Source organism: Protopterus annectens, chromosome 5.part0 (genome assembly GCF_019279795.1).
Source record: "Protopterus annectens isolate FY-2018-M chromosome 5.part0, PAN1.0, whole genome shotgun sequence".
NCBI classification, from domain to species: domain Eukaryota; kingdom Metazoa; phylum Chordata; order Ceratodontiformes; family Protopteridae; genus Protopterus; species Protopterus annectens.
In genome coordinates this window covers 336,764,477-336,784,872 of record NC_056735.1, presented here as the reverse complement: position 1 = coordinate 336,784,872, position 20,396 = coordinate 336,764,477, and positions in this window count along the sequence as shown.

The window sequence follows — 20,396 nt, the reverse complement described above, 5'->3', positions numbered from 1 at the left end:
AAATTGCTGTTGTCCTGGAGGAATTGTGTCACTGATAAGTGAATGGAATTTCCCACTTTGTTGATCCACTGATAAACCAATATGCATATTATCTGTAACAAAAGCTGTTGGTTCCTGTGTGAACTGCTGTATCAATAAAGTTAAATTATGAAGCGACTCCAGTAAGAACTCGAATTCATGTTGGGATATGCCCGAATAAACTTCCGGTTGTCCGCCCACTGCCATAGCAAACCACTGCACTGAACCAAATCAATTTGACAAGAAAACTGAAAAAGCCAGAGACCAATACCACAGAACAAAATTTATTTGACACACATAAAGAAAAAGTTAAATGTATGATAAAAAGTGGATAAATGCAAACACTGAAACTTAAAAGATAAGTGTTTTATACAGTATTAGCAAACTTCATCAGATAAGAAATAAATCATTTGAAGAACTTTTATACTGAAAGTCACATGGCAGTTTTTAAAATACTTAAAGATATATTGTAACATTAAGAAATATGTACTGCAACAGTCATACTACCAAGCAGCAACTCACTAAAAATAACCAAAAATATGTGAATCTTGAGTCCATAAAAATCAGGTGTATATTATTATAAGAAGCTATCTATCGAATTTCAGTATTTTGAACCCAGAAAGCTGAATCCACAAAACCACGAAAACTCAAAACCGCGGAATTCAAAATCTCGCACACCGGAGATTTTGAATTCCGCTGTACTATTGCACACACACACACCATTCTCCTCACACACACACACACACATACAGACACACACACAACCTCTCTACTACATGAAAGCAGGGGGGCAAGCCCCCCTTGCACCACCCACACCCCCCCTACTTAAATATTCTCACTCCAATGTCACACTACTTACAAACACACACAAAACACCACCACACAAGCTACTGTCTCCTTGCACACACACAACACAGCAACAAAACACACTGACGCACGCCACAGCCCCTACCCAAAACCCTTAACACACACACACACACACACACACACACACACACACACACACACACACACACACACACACTTACCTGAATACATAACCAGAGTGAAAGTTCGGAAGTGTGAAATTCAAAACCTCCAGTATTCAAGATTTTGAGTTTTGTGCTTCTGAACTTTCGCTTTTCTCAGTATTTGGCTTTCTGGGCTCGAAATACTGAAATTCGATATTTCAGTATTTTGAGTTTCTGAAGGGAACCCATATATATATATATATATATATATATATATATATATATATATATATATATTTTATATATATATATATATATATATATATATATATATATCAAATACAAAAAATATTTTTGTATCTACATCTATATCTATATCTGTACCTGTATATATAAATATATGCAGTGTATTAAAATAGTTAGCAGCTACAGACACCAGAGATTTGAAAATAACATTATAGCTGTAAAACAAACAATGAAATCCAGTAAGTAAGTAACGAGTGTTTCGGCTTATCCCAGTTAGGGCTCGCCACAGCGGAACTCTGGTCCGCTAATGATTGGTAGAGGATTTTTATGTGCTGGGTTACCAGCCCTGACGCACAACCTTCAATGAAGGCACGCCCCATTCACTTATGCCTCCACACAGAAGACGCTCTATCTGAGTGCTATGAGGCGACAACGCTACCGCAGCACCACCACCGCAGAAACAATGAAATCCAGTACCAGCATAAAATATTTGCAAAAATTAAATTCTGGTTTTCTTGTTGAGTTTGTTTGGTTCAGTACTTCAAAGATAATAGCTAAGAAGCTACTTTTCTAGCTAAATCTATACTAGCTGCATGCTATCTCTTACTTGGCATTCCCGATAATTACATCAAAACATTAATGTACATATGTAAATATAAGTTATCAATATGTATAGACACACTCACACATACAGTATATTTATGTAGGAATATTTAAATTTGATGAAATTCCCAAATGTCAACATTGCAAATGTTGAAAATTAAAGACAGACATTCACAAAGTCAGCATGTCATTGCGCATGTTCCTAATAAAAACTCAGTCTAAGTCTAATATAAGCTCTCTAGCACCTCCATGTGGTGGTTGTATTATACAACTTCTGCTATTTTTATCTATACATACTCTCAAATGACACAATTACTGCGGGAGGAGCATATTCCCCAATCCTAGTGATCGCCGATATCGCATATCTGTCAACCAGAGTATGCCAACAAAGCAGAGGTCGACAGTTATGAGTTTCCCTTATTTTAAGCTGATATATATATATATATATATATATATATATATATATACACACACACACACACACACACACACACACACACACACATATATAAAAACACCTAACTTTACTGCTTCAAACTAAATTGTGATTAAGTCCATCCTTCAGAAGCATGCATTTCACCCAGCACATGCATTGTAACCTATTTCTTCTAGTGATGAATGCTATTCCTAAAATTCATTTAAGCATGGTAGATCCACTGGGAACACCAATCATTTCTGGGGTTGGATTTTACATTCAGAATGTGGGTTATTAATTTATTCTCGTTATGTTTCTTGACATACTAAAATACACAGGAGTTACTTGAGGCAGTAAAAGACTTGGTTTGGCAACAGACTTTCTAATGAAAAGCACTGGAAGTTAAGCCATTATATATGAATAATCAGTATAAATGCGGTCTTAAGGCCATTTGCAGCTTGATGGGTGAAGGTCTACTAATGTATTATATTGTGTTTTTGTTAGAATTGTGTTTGTTTCACCATTTTTTTCTTTGATAAGAAAGTACACTTATATAGAAAGGGGACCGCAATATTTCCCTATATCTCTGTATCTATACACATGAAAAGTTCTGAGAGAAATTTTATTTATATAACGGATTTTTTTTTTGTTGAGAAAATGTAATATCAGTTAACTTATTTCCTCCAGTGTTTGTACAGTAACTTCCAGTAGATGGAGCCTAAGCTTCTTGACCTCACATTTCAAACAAAGGTTCATATATCTGGAACCACAGAGGTCACTAAAAAGTTTAAATTTTAAAATCTTCAGCATAGACCATTTTTATAGTGGTAGTATTCATTAGGTTCTATGTCTTAAACAGTATTTTTAATTTACAGCAAAAATAATATCTATTAAGTATGTAATATTTTATAAATAGCTTACAGTTTCTCAGCACCCACTCATGTTACACACGTACTGCCATGAGCATTTTGTTCATCCAGTGGACTGCAATAGACAGAGGTCAAATATCAGTACAGCTGTGTTTGCAGTTGTGTAAGCTTTAAGATGAAATATTTCAATATTTTGTATGTAGCATGGCTTTGGAATTATTAATGCAAATATGAACAAGCAATATTTGACACCTAGAGGTTTCGGTAATATACAACTGCAGAAGCACTTGACGGTGTCACTCAGGTGTAATGCGTTAAAAGCTACAGAAACAATATGATTTTTGTCTATAAGGGAGAAGTTCAAGCATGTTTATATTTTTTTTAAATTATAGGCCAATACACATGAAGTGGATTTAACCTTTGAGCAGAGTACAAATTAGATTAATTTTTAGATCTTACAATGATGGGAAAGGCATGCTACAAGGTGAGTTATAAAATATAGAGAAACCCTATGGCTGTTAATATTTTTCACACATCTAGTAACCATACACCATATTTGTTGGACTTTTTACTTCTAGGTAAATTACAAAGGCAAAATAAGTAAGTAAATAAATAAAGAAAAAAAGAACCTCAGATGTGGGGATTCTACAAGAAGTCAGTTGAGAAAGCAGAAGAAAACTATATGAAAATAAGATAGTGGAGAAAAAAGAAAACTAAGGTGTGATGACCGTGCCCTGGCCCAGAAATCAAGGAGCCTCAATGCTCAACACTAACACCAGGGAGGTCATCTCCTAGAAGAGGAAATGATAATTAATACACACAGTAAAGTACAATTTCCCTTAAGTGCACACAGAGATCACAGTCAGTCTGGGACTGGTTGCTCCCTTGTTCACCAGGTCCCCAATAAGACTCTCCAATGGCACAGCTATAGGGTCCAGCTCTCAGCCTAACTGGGCAAGCTAAAACCTCCAGTACTCTCTCTCTGTCCAACCAAGTAACTGACACAACACACACACACTTTAAGATAAGTATTTATACAACTTCACAGACACTCCTGGGAAAGGCTGACACAGATACTCCAACTGTGCCCCTTTACCCAGACTATACGGTAGTAAATACTGCCATGACTCAGTTAATAATATCAGCTATTAAAAGGCCCTTAAAAGGATGTCCAATTATTACTATGCAATATTAATATCCAATGGTAGTATGACTAATAGTCAAGGCTTACTTTAGAGTGGCCTATTACAATCACCTCTATAAATATGCAATATACTCTAGAGCTTATCTCTACACAAATCAGCCACAGGTAGAAGGTTTTAAAAATATCTAATAATAAATAATTAAAACACAAGACAAAATTACTATGCTCCCTTGCTCACCAGGTCCCCAATAAGACTCCCCACTGGCACAGCTATAGAGTCCAGGTCTCAGCCTAACTGGGCAAGCTAAAACCTCCAGTACTCTCTCTCTCCAACCAGTGCTTTGTGTCCCTACCAAGTAGCTGACACAAAGCCAACACACTTTGAGATAAGTATTTATACAACTTCACAGACACTCCTGGGAAAGGCTGACACAGATACTCCAACTGTGCCTCTTTACCCAGACTATATGGTAGTAATTACTGCCATGACCCAGTTAATAATATCAGCTATTAAAAGAACCTTAAAAGGGTGTCCAATTATTACTGTGCAATATTAATATCCAATGGTAGTATGACTAATAGTCAAGGCTTACTTTAGAGTGGCCTATTACAATAACCTCTATAAATATGCAATGTACTCTAGAGCTTATCTCTACACGAATCAGCCACAGGTAGAAGGTTTTAAAAATATTTAATAATAAATAATTAAAGCACAAGACAAAACTACTAAACCACACAGATATCTAAAAGTTCAGAGTTCACACAGAAACTTAAAATAATACAGTAGGACAGCTCTAATTTCAAAGAAACATACCTAATTAATCTTTACTAGCTTTAACTATTCCTACAAGAAGTCACAGTGCTAAAACTTACATGTGAGCACAAGGCAAAGTGCTGATAAGTTAGATGTCCATAGTCAAAATGCTCTTGGGTCTCTTGTGAGAAACAGTATTTAAACATTACTAACAAACATGTCTCTAAGGCCGTCCCAAAATTATATCATTTTTGACACTTAGGTTTTCCCAGTATTCATGTTGCATAATCTTAACACCTGGTCTGAGTTTTCAGGCCACAAACTGCATTATTTAGCAATCTAACACCTCCTCAGAAACTTACAACAATACAAGACATTTCACATGTATATGCTAGCAGAACCAGAGCAATAAAGCACCTTCCACATCTAAATTCTGGTCATAAACTTTAGCCTTAAAACAATGGGCATGAAATCTTCATCCAGCCACCCTGGGGCCAAATTCTAACATGAAAGGATACAACAGGCTTCACTTTGCCAGTAGAATGCAATCTTGTCACATATTTTGCAGTTCCACATTTCACGATATTCTTTTACATTCAAGAAAACATGCCTGCATTTTACATTTATTTACAAATGCCAGAATTATATATCAAATTCTATTTGACTAGGCTGGCAGTCTTCGCCTATCTCTCCCCAATCGTCATATCTCTTCCCTCCAGGGAACTCAAGCAAGTTTTTCAAGTGCCCCTTGAGAAACATCGCTTGAGAGTGTCAAGTCTATCTGGGTGTACCTCACCCCATTCCCTGTCTTGAGAGCCCATCTGCATTGGCATTGCTACTCCCACTGCAGTGCTGCACTGACATATATGCTTGCATCCCCAGACTCCATTTTAGCAACTTGGCATTTTGCTGACTGGCTCTTTTTATCCATGTTAGAGGGTTGTGATCTGTCATCACAGTGAGTTTTCTTTCATACTGATAAGGCTGAAGTTTTTGTACTGCCCATACTATAGCTAGACATTCCTTTTCTACCGCTGCATAGCATTCCTCCCTGGGTTGGAGCCTATGACTAAGATAAACCACTGGGTGCTCTTCTCCCTCTGAAGAAAGCTGGCTAAGTACAGCCCCCATCTCATAGTTTGAAGCATCCACCTGCACAACAAAATCTTTGCTGTAGTCTGGACTGGCTAACACAGGGGGTCCTCCCAAAGCTTCCTTAAGCTTCTGAAATGCCTGCTCACATGCTGTGGTCCACACTATTGTATCTGGCCTGCTCTTCCTTGTCAGGTCTGTGAGGGGAGCAGCTATGGTACTATAACGGGAATTAACTTTCTGTAGTACCCTGCTGTCCCCAAGAATGCCATCACCTGCTTTTTCGTAACAAGTGCGGGCAATGCCTGAATAGCTTCCACTTTGGCATGTTCTGGCCTTATCTTACCACTCCCCACTCTATGTCCTAGGTAGGAGACCTCTGCCATACCTACCTGACATTTGCTCGGCTTAATGTTTAACCCTGCCCTCTGTAGTCTGCCCAGCTCCACACTGACATACTGAAGGTGCTTTTGCCAGGAATGGCTGTAGATAGCAATATCATCCACGTAAGCAAGGGCAAACCCTCCTGCTCCTGCTAAGATATGATCTACCAGCCTTTGGAAAGTAGCTGGGGCATTTTTCATCCCACAGGGCATCTTTGTGAACTCATACAAGCCAAAAGGAGTCACAAAGGCTGACTTCTATCTAGCACTGGGAGTCAAGGGCACCTGCCAGTAACCCTTGTTAAGATCAGTGGTTGTATGATACTTAGCCCCACCCAGCTGCTCTTGGGCCTCATCTGTCCTAGGCATGGAGTAAGCATCTGCCTCTGTGTGACTATTTAATTTCCTGTAATCCACACAGAACCTGGTGCTGCCATCCTTCTTTTGCGCCAGTACTACTGGTGAGGCCCAGGGACTATTGGACTTTTGAATCACCCCTAGTTCCAACATCTCCTGTACCTCCTCTTGTACCTCCTCCCTCAGAGTCTGTTTGACTCTCTCAGGCACCCTATAAGGGCTCTGCCTGATAGGCCTTTGGGGTCCTGTATCCACTTGTTGCTGCACCAAGTGGGTGCTCCTTGGTTTCCTGGTGAACATGCCCCCAAACTCATGCAACACTACTCAGATTTCACGAACCTGGGTAGGAGATAGCTGCTGGGACATTGCTACCCCTTCCACCGAGGTGTCAGCATGAGCCTAACTGTGGAGATCAGTCACAAGGTCTCTCTCAGACTCCTCCTGCAATCCACTCCAAATGCTCAGCACAAGGGCCTCCCTATCATGGTAAGGTTTCATCATGCCATCTGCCTAGCACTTCCACCATGTAGCTAACATCACCTACCTTTCTTATCACCTTGTAGGGTCCCTCCCAAGCTGCTTGCAGCTTGTTGTGTCTGACAGGAATCAGAACCATCACCTGCTACCCTACAGCATACTCTCTAGCTCACACAATCCTGTCATACCACATCTTTTTCTGTTGTTGGGCTTCTACCAGGTTCTCTTGGGCCAGGTCCATGAGTTCCCTGAGCCTTGTCCTGAGGTTCAGGACATATGCCACAACAGACTCCTGGTGAGACTCACACTCACCTTCCCACTCATTTCAAATTAAATCTAGAGGTCCTCTCAACCTATGCTCATACAGCAACTCAAAGGGTGAAAAACAGTTGGATTCTTGGGGAACCTCTCTGTAAGCAAACAACAGATGGGGCAGATATTTGTCCCACTCCCTCTTAAACTGATCTGCAAATGCCCATAGCATGGAATTGATTTTAGAGTTTAATCTCTCAACAAGACCATTATTCTGGGGATGGTAGGGGGTGATCTTCAAGTGCTTCACCCGACAGGACTTCCACAGACAAGCCAGTAGGTCTAACATAAAATTGACACCTCTGTCAGACAGTATTTCCTTTGGGAAACCTATCCTGCTGAAAATCTCTAGCAAAACATTTGCCACCTTCTTGGCCTCAAGGAGGACAAAGTCACTGCCTCAGGGTATTGTGTAGTATGATCTACAGTCACTAGGATATATTTTTTCCCTGTGAAACTTGGGGTACTCAGAGGACTCACAATATCCATAGCTATGCTCTGAAATGGCTCCTCAATCACAGGCAAAGGCATCAAAGGAGCTTTCACCTTGTCTCCTGCCTTGCCTACCTTTTGGCACTGCTCACAGGTCCTGCAGTACCCTGTTACATCTCTGGAAATTACAGGCCAATAGACGATTTGCATAACATGCCTCTTTGTACGTTTTATGCCCATATGACCTGCAAAGGGAATATCATGGGCTATGGCTAGAAGTGCCAGATGATAAGCTCTAGGCACTACCAACTGCTGTACTCTCTCACCTTCTAGCCCTCCCTCAGGGGTCCACACTCTGTGCAGTAACCCTTTGTTCCAGTATACAGATCCCCCTTCCCTTGAGAATCAGGTGCCTCCCTAGCTACCTGCCTCAGGCCTTACAATGTAGGGTCTGAGAGCTGAGCCTGTCTCAAGTCTCTCCTTCTAACCCTTCCCAGCTCCCCTTCCACAGGAAGTCTGGCATCCTCTGACAGTGGTGCCTCACTGTCAGCCTGGGTACTGCTACTCACCTCTACCTTTGCAGTCACTCTGTCCAAGGGACCATCAGTACCCACAAGCAGCTGTGGCTCACCTTTAGTCTCACTGCTACAATGTAGCTCACTCCCTGAAGTAACCATCTCAGCAGTCCTGGCTGCAAGTATGCAGTCTGTCTGGGTCTCCCCCAGGCTACAAGACCCACATGCTTGTCTCCTAGCCTCATTGCATGTAACTGCATAAGCACATGGTACTGCCTCAACCAAATACTTCCCTCTCAGGACATCTGCAGGATGGTAGTTCCATACCCCTGTTGTCTCAAGACAATACACTGTTGGCATTTTGTCTTTTTCACTTACTGGCTCCCTCACCTTTGGTTCCCCACCTTGCCTCCATGGACATCTGTATGCCATGTGGCCCCACTGGTTGCATTCAAAACATGTAACCCTAGCTCCTGGATGTCTACCTGGACTAGTGGTTTCCCCAACTACTGGCGGATTCTGTTGGGGCAGTCTGTGCTGCCCACAATAGGTTTGTTTAGTCCCATGAGCAGTACTGGGGGTCCCCTTCCTGTGCAGAGCTGCCCTGCTTGCTAGGTATAAGTTTCCCTTCTTCACCAACTCCTCTGAAGTAACACACTGTCTATCAGCTAACCAGATCCTCATGTCCTCAGGCAAAGTGCTAAGGGCTTGTTCACTTACCACAGGGTCTGCCAGCCCTTCAAAAGTGGTGACCTGACATCCACTCACCCAGCTATGAAAATAAGTGCTCAGTTCAGCAACATATTCACATACATTTTCATCTGCCTTGTGTCTATGCTCACAAAACCTTTTCCTATATATTTCAGGTGTTAGCTTAAAACATTCCAACAAATGTCATTTTACAGCAGTATAATCAAAACAGTCAGTGTCATGCATTTTTGCTAAAGAAGTTCCAGATTTACCATGGAGTAAGGGGGTGAGGAACCGTACCCAGACCCCTTGGTCAACTATATACTGTTTACATACCAACTCAAAAATATGAATGAAGCTATCAAAATTATCCCCTTCTTTAAACTGTGGAAGAAATTTACTGATCTTTTGTGCTTCTGGGGTCCAGTTACTCCCTTCCCCATTACCTCCATGACTCTGGCGAAGAGTCAGCATTTCCCTCTCATGCTTTCTCCGCTGTTCATGTTCTTCAGCTTCTAGGCTCCTCATTTTCTCGGCTGCTTCTAGTTCCATATGCCTGGCCTCCAACTCAAGTCTTTTTAGCTCCAACTGGATTTTTAAGTCCACTGCTGAAAGGTTGAGCTGTCCATTCTCCGAGGATATTGTATCTCCACTTTCAGTCTGATTGTCCTCCAGGCTGCTGTTTTCTGATGCAGCTGTAACCAAGGCTGTAATCAGGTATGCTTTAGTCAGGTTTCCATGCACCAGTCCCCTAGCCTTGTACATCTCTGCCAGCTGACTCCTTGCCAGCTTTCCATACTCTTCTGCTGACATTCTGCCTACTCACCCTAACACTAAGCAACAAAAGAAATAAAACAACTGTGATCTGAACTCTGAGTATACACTGCGTGGCTGTTTAGAGTACAAAACACTTTTAGAGATCACTGTACATAAGCTACAGGAATTTGCTCTACCCACACCACTACAAGCCAATTAATATGTGAAGTAGATCCCACCACTGCCAAACACTTGTGATGACTGTGCCCTGGCCCAGCAATCAAGGAGCCTCAATCCTCAAACCAGGGAGATCATCTCCTAGAAGAGGAAAGGATAATTAATACACACAGTAAAGTACAATTTCCCTTAAGTGCACACAGAGATCGCAGTCAGTCTGTGGCTGGTTGTCCTCTTGCTCACCAGGTCCCCAATAAGACTCCCCACTGGCACAGCTATAGAGTCCAGGTCTCAGCCTAACTGGGCAAGCTAAAACCTCCAGTACACTCTCTGTCCAACCAGTGCTTCATGTCCCTGCCAAGTAGTTGACACAACATGCACACACTTTGAGATAAGTATTTATATAACTTCATAGACACTCCTGGGAAAGGCTGAAACAGATTCTTCAACTGTGCCCCTTTACCCAAACTATATGGTAGCAATTACTGCATGACCCAGTTAATAATATCAGCTACTAAAAAGATCTTAAAAGGGTGTCCAATTATTACTGTGCAATATTAATATCCAATGGTAGTATGACTAACAGTCAAGGCTTACTTTAGAGTGGCCTATTACAATAACCTCTATAAATATGCAATGTACTCTAGAGCTTATCTCTACACAAATCAGCCACAGGTAGAAGGTTTTAAAAACAGTTAATAATAAATAATTAAAATACAAGACAAAACTACTGCACCACAGATATATCTAAGAGTTTAGAGATCACACAGAAACTTAAAATAATACAGTAGGACAGGTCTGATTTCAAAGAAAAATACCTAATTAAACTTTACTAGCTTTAACTATTCCTACAAGAAGTCACAGTGCTAAACCTTACATGTGAGCACAAGGCAGAGTGCTGATAAGTTAGATGTCCAAAGTCAAAATGCTCTTGGGTCTCTTGTGAGAAATAGTATTTAAACATTACTAACAAACATGTCTCTAAGGCCCTCCCAAAATTACATCATTGTTGACACTTAGGTTTTCCCAGTATTCATATTGCATCATCTTAACACCTGGTCTGAGTTCTCAGGCCACAGAATGGATTATTTAGAAATCTAACCCCTCCTCAGAAACTTACAACAATACAAGACATTTCACATGTATATGCTAGCAGAAACCAGAGCAATAAAGCACCTTCCACATCTAAATTCTGGTCATAAAATTTAGCCTTTAAACATTGGGCATGAAATCTTCATCCAGCCACCCTGGGGCCAAATTCTAACATGAAAGGGTACAACATGCTTCACTGGGCCAGTAGACTGCAATGTTGTCACATATTTTGCAGTTCCACATTTCACAATATTCTTTTACATTCAGGAAAACATGCCTGTATATACATTTATTTACAAATGCCAGAATTATATATCAAATTCTATTTCACTAGGCTGGTAGCCTTTGCCCATCTCTCCCCAATCGTCACATAAGGTATAAAAATAAAGAAGTCGGTAAGTGGATTGAGAAAAGACATACTTTATGTCAATATATGCATCCTTTTCACCAGCAATGGAAAAATTTAAAAGATAATTAGCATGCTGTGAAATGTGATGATGAATTAAAATGTTTATTTGCAGTGAATGTGTTTGATATAGTAGAATTATGCATCTGAATGAAAATTCGAGCCCTAGTATGTTGGTGGAACCGAAGAAAAAAAAGGTGAAAGTTGCTTCATTTAAATGCGGACACTGTACAGTTTGTTAAATAAAGAAAGATTTACATGGACAAAAGATAAATGGGATTCAAGGCGTATTCTGCTGGATTACATTAACTTTGCAGATTTTAGCACATTACAATGATATCCGTGCTAAACTTACGGATAATGTTGTAATATATAAATGTAGCACAATAAACTTGGAACACATAATTGAAAAAGGAAATATCCCAGTAGCAATAGTGCAGTAAACAAACCTGCAAGTAATTCTTAAGTAATGAGAAATTGTTGTCAAAGCGCATTGTACATTAAAAAATTTACATAAAAATTATCACACTTCAAGCATCCTGATAGCTAGGCATACATACATATGCATAACAAAATCTGTCCAGTAAGGTTAAGAAAACTAGAGAACATAACTGACTTTGTTATGATATAAAAAAATACCAACTATCCCAATGTCAGCTGCATAGCATTTGTCATACATATTTTTAGAAATTTTTCGAGAAATATTGCAGACAACTACAGATATTTCCATAATTCATTTAAATTAAAATATACCTGCTTTAAAGCTCAATGTCTTTTGTAGCACCTATAGTTAGCAATATGTGCAGTAAGCTCAGAGACAACTACGGATATCTCAATAAGTCACATACTAATAGAATACGCCTGCTTGCACTTACAGATTCTTTTGGAATTCATAAAATTTCTAATAAAAGAATTAAAGGTGAAATGCAATCACAGCCACATCACCACAGCTAACATTTGCTAACAATGTGTTTGGGACTTGTGATAGGAACACAAGTAATGCACACACCCTAAGAAAGTGGGAGATAGAAAAGAAGATGAGGGGTATGGGTGAAGACAAGGTTCACACAAGAGAGGTGTTTGAATAGGAAAATCTGAGGGAAAGTCAGGATGGCATGGGCAATTTTTTTTTTTTTGAGTTTGAATAGGCTCTATTTTTTTTAAGAAAAGATGAAGAGAGGGAAATGGTAGGAGAAGGACATCACAGTTGGTATAACCATAGAGCAATATCACAACACGCAACAAAGGTTGGAAAAAAACTCCAGTAAGGACAGATAAGTTTTGCTGACTGCATACTGCACAATGTGGGCAATGAAAATTTATCAGACAGAGTGGGAATGAATACCAGCCATGGTTTAATGCAGAAAGAGCATATGTACTATCAAGTTATGACATATTGCAAACTGTGTCTTAGTCATACCTAGATATGTGTGACCAATAGTAGATGTGTATTGTAGGGTAATGAATAAGGATCACAGTACACATTGGATAAATAAACACATATCCAAGTAGTCTGTCAGCAGTACAGGTGTAAGCCAAGCAACATCACAGATAATCAAATGCAAGCCTAACAATGTTAGATAACTCCAACAGAGGATAGAACCAAACAACCAAGCACAGTGACAAATGTTCTGCAGAAAAGGAACAAAATGTCTGCTATATACAGAAGTAGGTATATAGCAAATGCTGAAGAAAAAATGCAGGTTTATTTCACCCACTATCACTATCACTATCCAAGTTTTTAAGGGTCAACGACCCCTTAATACCTGTACTGAAAGGCCTCCCCAAGGTCCATAAGAACCGGATGAAACCCTCCATGAGGCCTATTGTCTCTGGAGAGGGCTGGTTGACGCAACCATTTTCACTTTATGTGGAAAAATATTTAAGACCAGTCATAAATTCTAATGATGTTATTTTGAGAGACAGTAAAGAGTTTCTTGTTAGTTTGTATGAACATGTTAGTAGATTGGATGAGAACAGTGATTATTATCTGGTCACATTTGATGTCACCAGTCTTTTCACGGTCATTCCGAATGATTGTGGTGTAGAATATGTGCAAAGTTATTTGAAGAAATATTCTAGTATGGAAACACATGTGATTGAATTATTGGCGCTATTTCTTGAAGTCATCTTGGAAAACAATGTTTTTTTGTTTGATGAAGAGCTGTATCTGCAAAGGGATGGCGTAGCTATGGGCACATCCTGTTCTAATAGCTACGCCAACCTAGTTATGGCTTATTGGGAAAGGGAGGTATTACTACCTAACACGCTATGCCAACAGAATGTTAGATTCTACAAGAGATTCGTGGATGACCTCTTTTTTATATGGGAGGGGACTGAAGTAGAACTATTAGAATTTGCAGCTTTCATGAACAACACAACCCATTTTTTGAAATTTACTATGACATACTCCAGGGATAAGTTATCATTCCTGGATGTAGATTTAATCAGATTACAGAATGGTATGTTGAATACAGCTGTTCACAGAAAGAGCTGTTACAAGAATACCCTACTGCATAGAACGAGTATGCATCCCCTCCACGTTTTCAATAACGTAATGAGAGGCCAAGCCATGAGAGCCTCTCGCTTGAATCCGTTAGATGAAGGTTATCATGGAGAGATTTCGAGTTTGAGAAGCAGGTTAATAGCCAGATCATATAATAGTGTTGAAGTGGATAAAGTTATAAAAGAAACGAAGGTTTAAGGACTACTGCAGCCCGACCATATTTCTCTGATAACACTTGGAGTAATGAGGTTAGAAAATGTGTGTATGCATGGGCATAGAAATACCAGTGTTACTTTACCTATTTTTTATACTCAAGATGCCTACAATGTGAAGGGTATTATTGAGAAACATTGGGCAGTACTATGTGTTGATAATGAGATCAAGGATTTGGTTGGACCAAAACCAAAGTACATGTACAAAAATAAGAAGAACCTAAAAGAGATTCTCTGCCATAAAAGTGGCACCGGATATTCCCATTTGGTGTATAATACCAGCGCCTGTGGCAATTGTAATCAATGTGGGTTCATTAATGATAGTACCACCTTCCAGCAGCCCATGACAGGGCAGATATTTACTTTCATGACAGGGACCAATTGTAAATCTAAGAATTTAGTCTACCTTGCACTCTGCTCCGCCTGTAATGCGTTTTACATTGGTAAAACCAACAGGCAATTCAGAGAGAGGATCAGGGAGCATTGTTATAAAATGAGAGTGAAAGACCCCAACAATGCATTAGCTAGACATCAGATGTCAACCAATGAGCAACACAAATTCACGTTTCTAGCTATACAACATATTCAAACTAACATTAGAGGGGGGGATGTTGAGAATTATACACTGGAAATGGAACTAAGGTGGATTCTACGATGTAGAGCGGAATCCTACCCTGGCCTCAATGACAAGGTCAGTATCCATCCCATGCTGAAGAAAAGGAGATTAAAGAGGCGTTGACATCAATGCATCTTCCTATTTTTGAGGTTTGTCAGAGGAATAGATCATATACATATTTCTATGAATATACCTCTATGTGCATATATAATTGCACTTTTCTAGTATATTTCTCTTTTGTATTTTGTGTATAAGTATATTTTATTTTTGTAAATGTTTTTAGAATCACAAGTGTTTTAAATCCGTGAGTTTTTAAACTACATATGCAATGTATTTTAACTAAGCAAGAGTGTTAGGTAGGTTTCAGGGCCTCTTTAAATATTTCATTACATGGTGATTGAATGATTGTTTAGATCTGTGTAATAGCATTTAAATGACTGTGGTGTTAGATGGTTTGTTACAGTCTGAGGAAGCCAAGTATGGTGAAAGCGCTTACTGAGCCTACGTTGTGTGAATAAAGAACGTTCCTACTACCATCGTTGTTATCGCATTTAATTTTTGTCTAGCTATGGACTTTTAATTTGCTGCTTTTCTGCACATTTTTGTTGCTGGTACTCCCTTGGCGACATTGTTGGATTTTGGTAATTGAGATAGTTCACAGGCTCTCACGTTCCGTTTATGACTTTGATTTTTTATATATTTTTTGCTATTGGAACGTGTTGCTTCAGCGTATATCTATTCTTTTCTATTTTATGTACTGTGCCTTGCTTATACGCTGAGGATATGGCCTGCACTGTTGGAGGAGATGAAATAGAGTTAGCGTATGTTCCTGACGCTAACAGTACCGGAAAAAGGAAGTTGGACAGGTTCGCAGAGTGTGTTGCTGGAAGTGAGAATTTTTTGTTGCTGTTTGAGCCAGACGCTACGCGTGGATCCGAAGTGGATAACGCCGAGGAAATAATGGAGTTAGCCGAACAATTGGAATTGTTGGAGACGAATTTTGTTAAGCTGAAGAGGTTGCAGTTACAACGGCACCATTTTGAGGCGTGCCTGAAGAAACGCATCATTCCCAGGGGACTGAGAGTGTTGAAGATGCCCAGCTCAGGTAACAATTTTCCGGACCTTTTACTTAAATGGCAGAAGCTCAATATGGAATTGAGCTTTAGCTATATGAAATTATTAATAGAATACCATCTACCTGAGGAATTGGCATTACGTGAAGATGTTACAAACATGTATGAATCTATCACTCGGAAGTTCACATCGGCTGAAGCGGCTAGGAGTCGATAGATTAATGGACAATGTCTCACTGTTTGAGAAAAGACTTTTAGACCAAAAGAAACAGAAAATTGAGAGGGACACCTATGACTTTACTAACGGCCAAATATTTGTTTGGCCGAGGACTATGCACAGTAAGACCGATAAGAGGGTCCAGGCGAGTGGAGCTAATGAGGCGAGCTCTGTTTCTAATACAGTTGAGCATGTGATTCATAACAATGACTTAGTCTATGCTACACAAAGTAAACAGGGTTGCATCGGGACTGTCAATAGTGAAGTGATGGATAATGAGAATAATATCCTTGCTTCAGATAACTCTGAGAGTGTGAATTTATATCCGTCTGTTGTTACGGTTAATAAGAAAAGTAATAGTGATAACAGTGTGAATGAAACATTAACAACTAATAATAAACAGGATGCATGTAATGTTCAAATTAACAATGTCAATCAGCCTGTGGTGAGGAGGAAAATTATAGAATATAGAAAAATTGATGATGTCAACAGCAGGGATACCCCTTTCCCGATACAGTCACCCCGATTCAAGGGGAGGACGCGCTCCATGAGCAGGGGCCATCAAAAACGGAAGGTCATGGACACAGAGTCAGCAGGTCCAACCATAAAGAAGATGTGGAGCAGAAAGGGGAATCAATTATAATCAATTTGTCTAATAGGGTACTGAATTTAGATGAAGAAATTGTACTGAATAAGGGATTGACATTCATTCCTACTAGAAGGAGTGATATTACTGACACATTGATTGACATTAAGATGTTTGTTAGAAACATCCAGCTAAGATTACAATTTGGGAACTTGGGTGATAACAGTTCCAGTGTGAATAGTTTCAAGCCTACCAGTACATATGTTCCAGTATTACATCCTGTATTGGAAACATATGGCAGGTTAGTGGAGCATGACTTATATGAATATTATAGTGACAACTATGGTAGAAAGAGGAAAGGTAAATACAACATGACCTTTACCCAAAGACAAGCATTAAATAGCCTAAGAAATGATGATTCCATAATCATTGCCCCTGGAGATAAGGGAGGTCCGATTGTGATTATGGATGCTGTGGTATACAGGGACACTGTGCGCAGATGTTGAGCGACACCTCGTTCTATAGTAAGTTGAATATGGAGCAAGTGATGATGAAAGTGTTTCGTGTATATGACACTATTGATGACTTATTCAAGAGTGGCATTATAGATAAAAATCTATCCAAGTTTTTAAGGGTCAACGACCCCTTAATACCTGTACTGAAAGGCCTCCCCAAGGTCCATAAGAACCGGATGAAACCCTCCATGAGGCCTATTGTCTCTGGAGAGGGCTGGTTGACGCAACCATTTTCACTTTATGTGCAAAAATATTTAAGACCAGTCATAAATTCTAATGATGTTATTTTGAGAGACAGTAAAGAGTTTCTTGTTAGTTTGTATGAACATGTTAGTAGATTGGATGAGAACAGTGATTATTATCTGGTCACATTTGATGTCACCAGTCTTTTCACGGTCATTCGAATGATTGTGGTGTAGAATATGTGCAAAGTTATTTGAAGAAATATTCTAGTATGGAAACACATGTGATTGAATTATGGCTATTTCTTGAAGTCATCTTGGAAAACAATGTTTTGTTTGATGAAAGAGCTGTATCTACAAAGGGATAAATGTATAGGAGCTGCTGTATCTGCAGGGGATGGGCGAGCTATGGGCACATCCTGTGCTAATAGCTACGCCAACCTAGTTATGGCTTATTGGGAAAGGGAGGTATTACTACCTAACGCTATGCCAACAGAATGTTAGATTCTACAAAGAGATTCGTGGATGACCTCTTTTTATATGGGAGGGACTGAAGTAGAACTATTAGAATTTGCAGCTTTCATGAACAACACAACCCATTTTTGAAATTTACTATGACATACTCAGGGATAAGTTATCATTCCTGGATGTAGATTTAATCAGATTACAGAATGGTATGTTGAATACAGCTGTTCACAGAAAGAGCTGTTACAAGAATACCCTACTGCATAGAATGAGTATGCATCCCCTCCACGTTTTCAATAACGTAATGAGAGGCCAAGCCATGAGAGCCTCTCGCTTGAACTGCTAGATTAGATGAAGGTTATCATGGAGATTTCGAGTTTGAGAAGCAGGTTAATAGCCAGATCATATAATAGTGTTGAAGTGGATAAAGTTATAAAAGAAACCCGAGAAAGGTTTAAGGTTCTGCTACTACAGCCGACCATATTTGATAACACTTGGAGTAAGAGATGAGGAGAAAAAATGTGTGTATGCATGGGCATAGAAATACCAGTGTTACTTTACCTATTTTTATACTCAAGATGCCTACAATGTGAAGGGTATTATTGAGAAACATTGGGCAGTACTATGTGTTGATAATGAGATCAAGGATTTGGTTGGACCAAAACCAAAGTACATGTACAAAAATAAGAAGAACCTAAAAGAGATTCTCTGCCATAAAAGTGGCACGGATATTCCCATTTGGTGTATAATACCAGCGCCTGTGGCAATTGTAATCAATGTGGTGGGTTCATTAATGATAGTACCACCTTCCAGCAGCCCATGACAGGGCAGATATTTACTTTCATGACAGGGGAACCAATTGTATTGTAAAATTTAGTCTACACACTCTACTTCTGCTCTGTGTGCGCTTTTTACATTGGTAAAACCAACAGGCAATTCAGAGAGAGGATCAGGAGCATTGTTATAAAATGAGAGTGAAAGACCCAACAATGCATTAGCTAGACATCAGATGTCAACCAATGAGCAACACAAATTCACGTTTCTAGCTATACAACATATTCAAACTAACATTAGAGGGGGGGATGTTGAGAACTAAGGTGGATTCTAATGCATGTAGAGCTTGAACTTACCCTGGCCTCAAGAATGACAAGGTCAGTATATCCAGGGGGGGGGGATGTTGAGAATTATACAAATGGAACTAAACTAAGGTGGGACGAATGTAGAGCGGACCCTCACCTGGCCTCAATGACAAGGTCAGTATCCATCCCATGCTGAAGAAAAGGAGATTAAAGAGGCGTTGACATCAATGCATCTTCCTATTTTTGAGGTTTGTCAGAGGAATAGATCATATACATATTTCTATGAATATACCTCTATGTGCATATATAATTGCACTTTTCTAGTATATTTCTCTTTTGTATTTTGTGTATAAGTATATTTTATTTTTGTAAATGTTTTTAGAATCACAAGTGTTTTAAATCCGTGAGTTTTTAAACTACATATGCAATGTATTTTAACTAAGCAAGAGTGTTAGGTAGGTTTCAGGGCCTCTTTAAATATTTCATTACATGGTGATTGAATGATTGTTTAGATCTGTGTAATAGCATTTAAATGACTGTGGTGTTAGATGGTTTGTTACAGTCTGAGGAAGCCAAGTATGGTGAAAGTGCTTACTGAGCCTACGTTGTGTGAATAAAGAACGTTCCTACTACCATCGTTGTTATCGCATTTAATTTTTGTCTAGCTATGGACTTTTAATTTGCTGCTTTTCTGCACATTTTTGTTGCTGGTACTCCCTTGGCGACATTGTTGGATTTTGGTAATTGAGATAGTTCACAGGCTCTCACGTTCCGTTTATGACTTTGATTTTTTATATATTTTTTGCTATTGGAACGTGTTGCTTCAGCGTATATCTATTCTTTTCCATTTTATGTTAGCTATAGAATGCCTTTTGGTTGTCTTTGGAAGCTTTGGTAATTTTATTTTTGTAACTAGCTTTGGAGGATTTTCTGAGGGATCTCAGCTTCTTACTGAGGCTGGTAAGGGATTTGTTTGCATCCTGGGATTTTCCTCTTTTCTACAAAAGTTTCTTCCTTTCATTGTAAAGTTTAGTTATGGCAAAGGACCACCAGATTGGCTTCCTTTTTTTGGAGGAGAGCATCTTGGTTCTATAGGGGATGGCACGATTCATGCACTAGTGGATGTGCTCATACAGTGCCTTAGTGTACGATTCAGCAGTCGAACTTTCAGTTCCTGTCTGCATAGTTGTAATGAAGTTTGTCATTTCTGACTTGAGGAGCATGAAGTTGGCTTTGGAGAAGTTTTTTACAGAGATT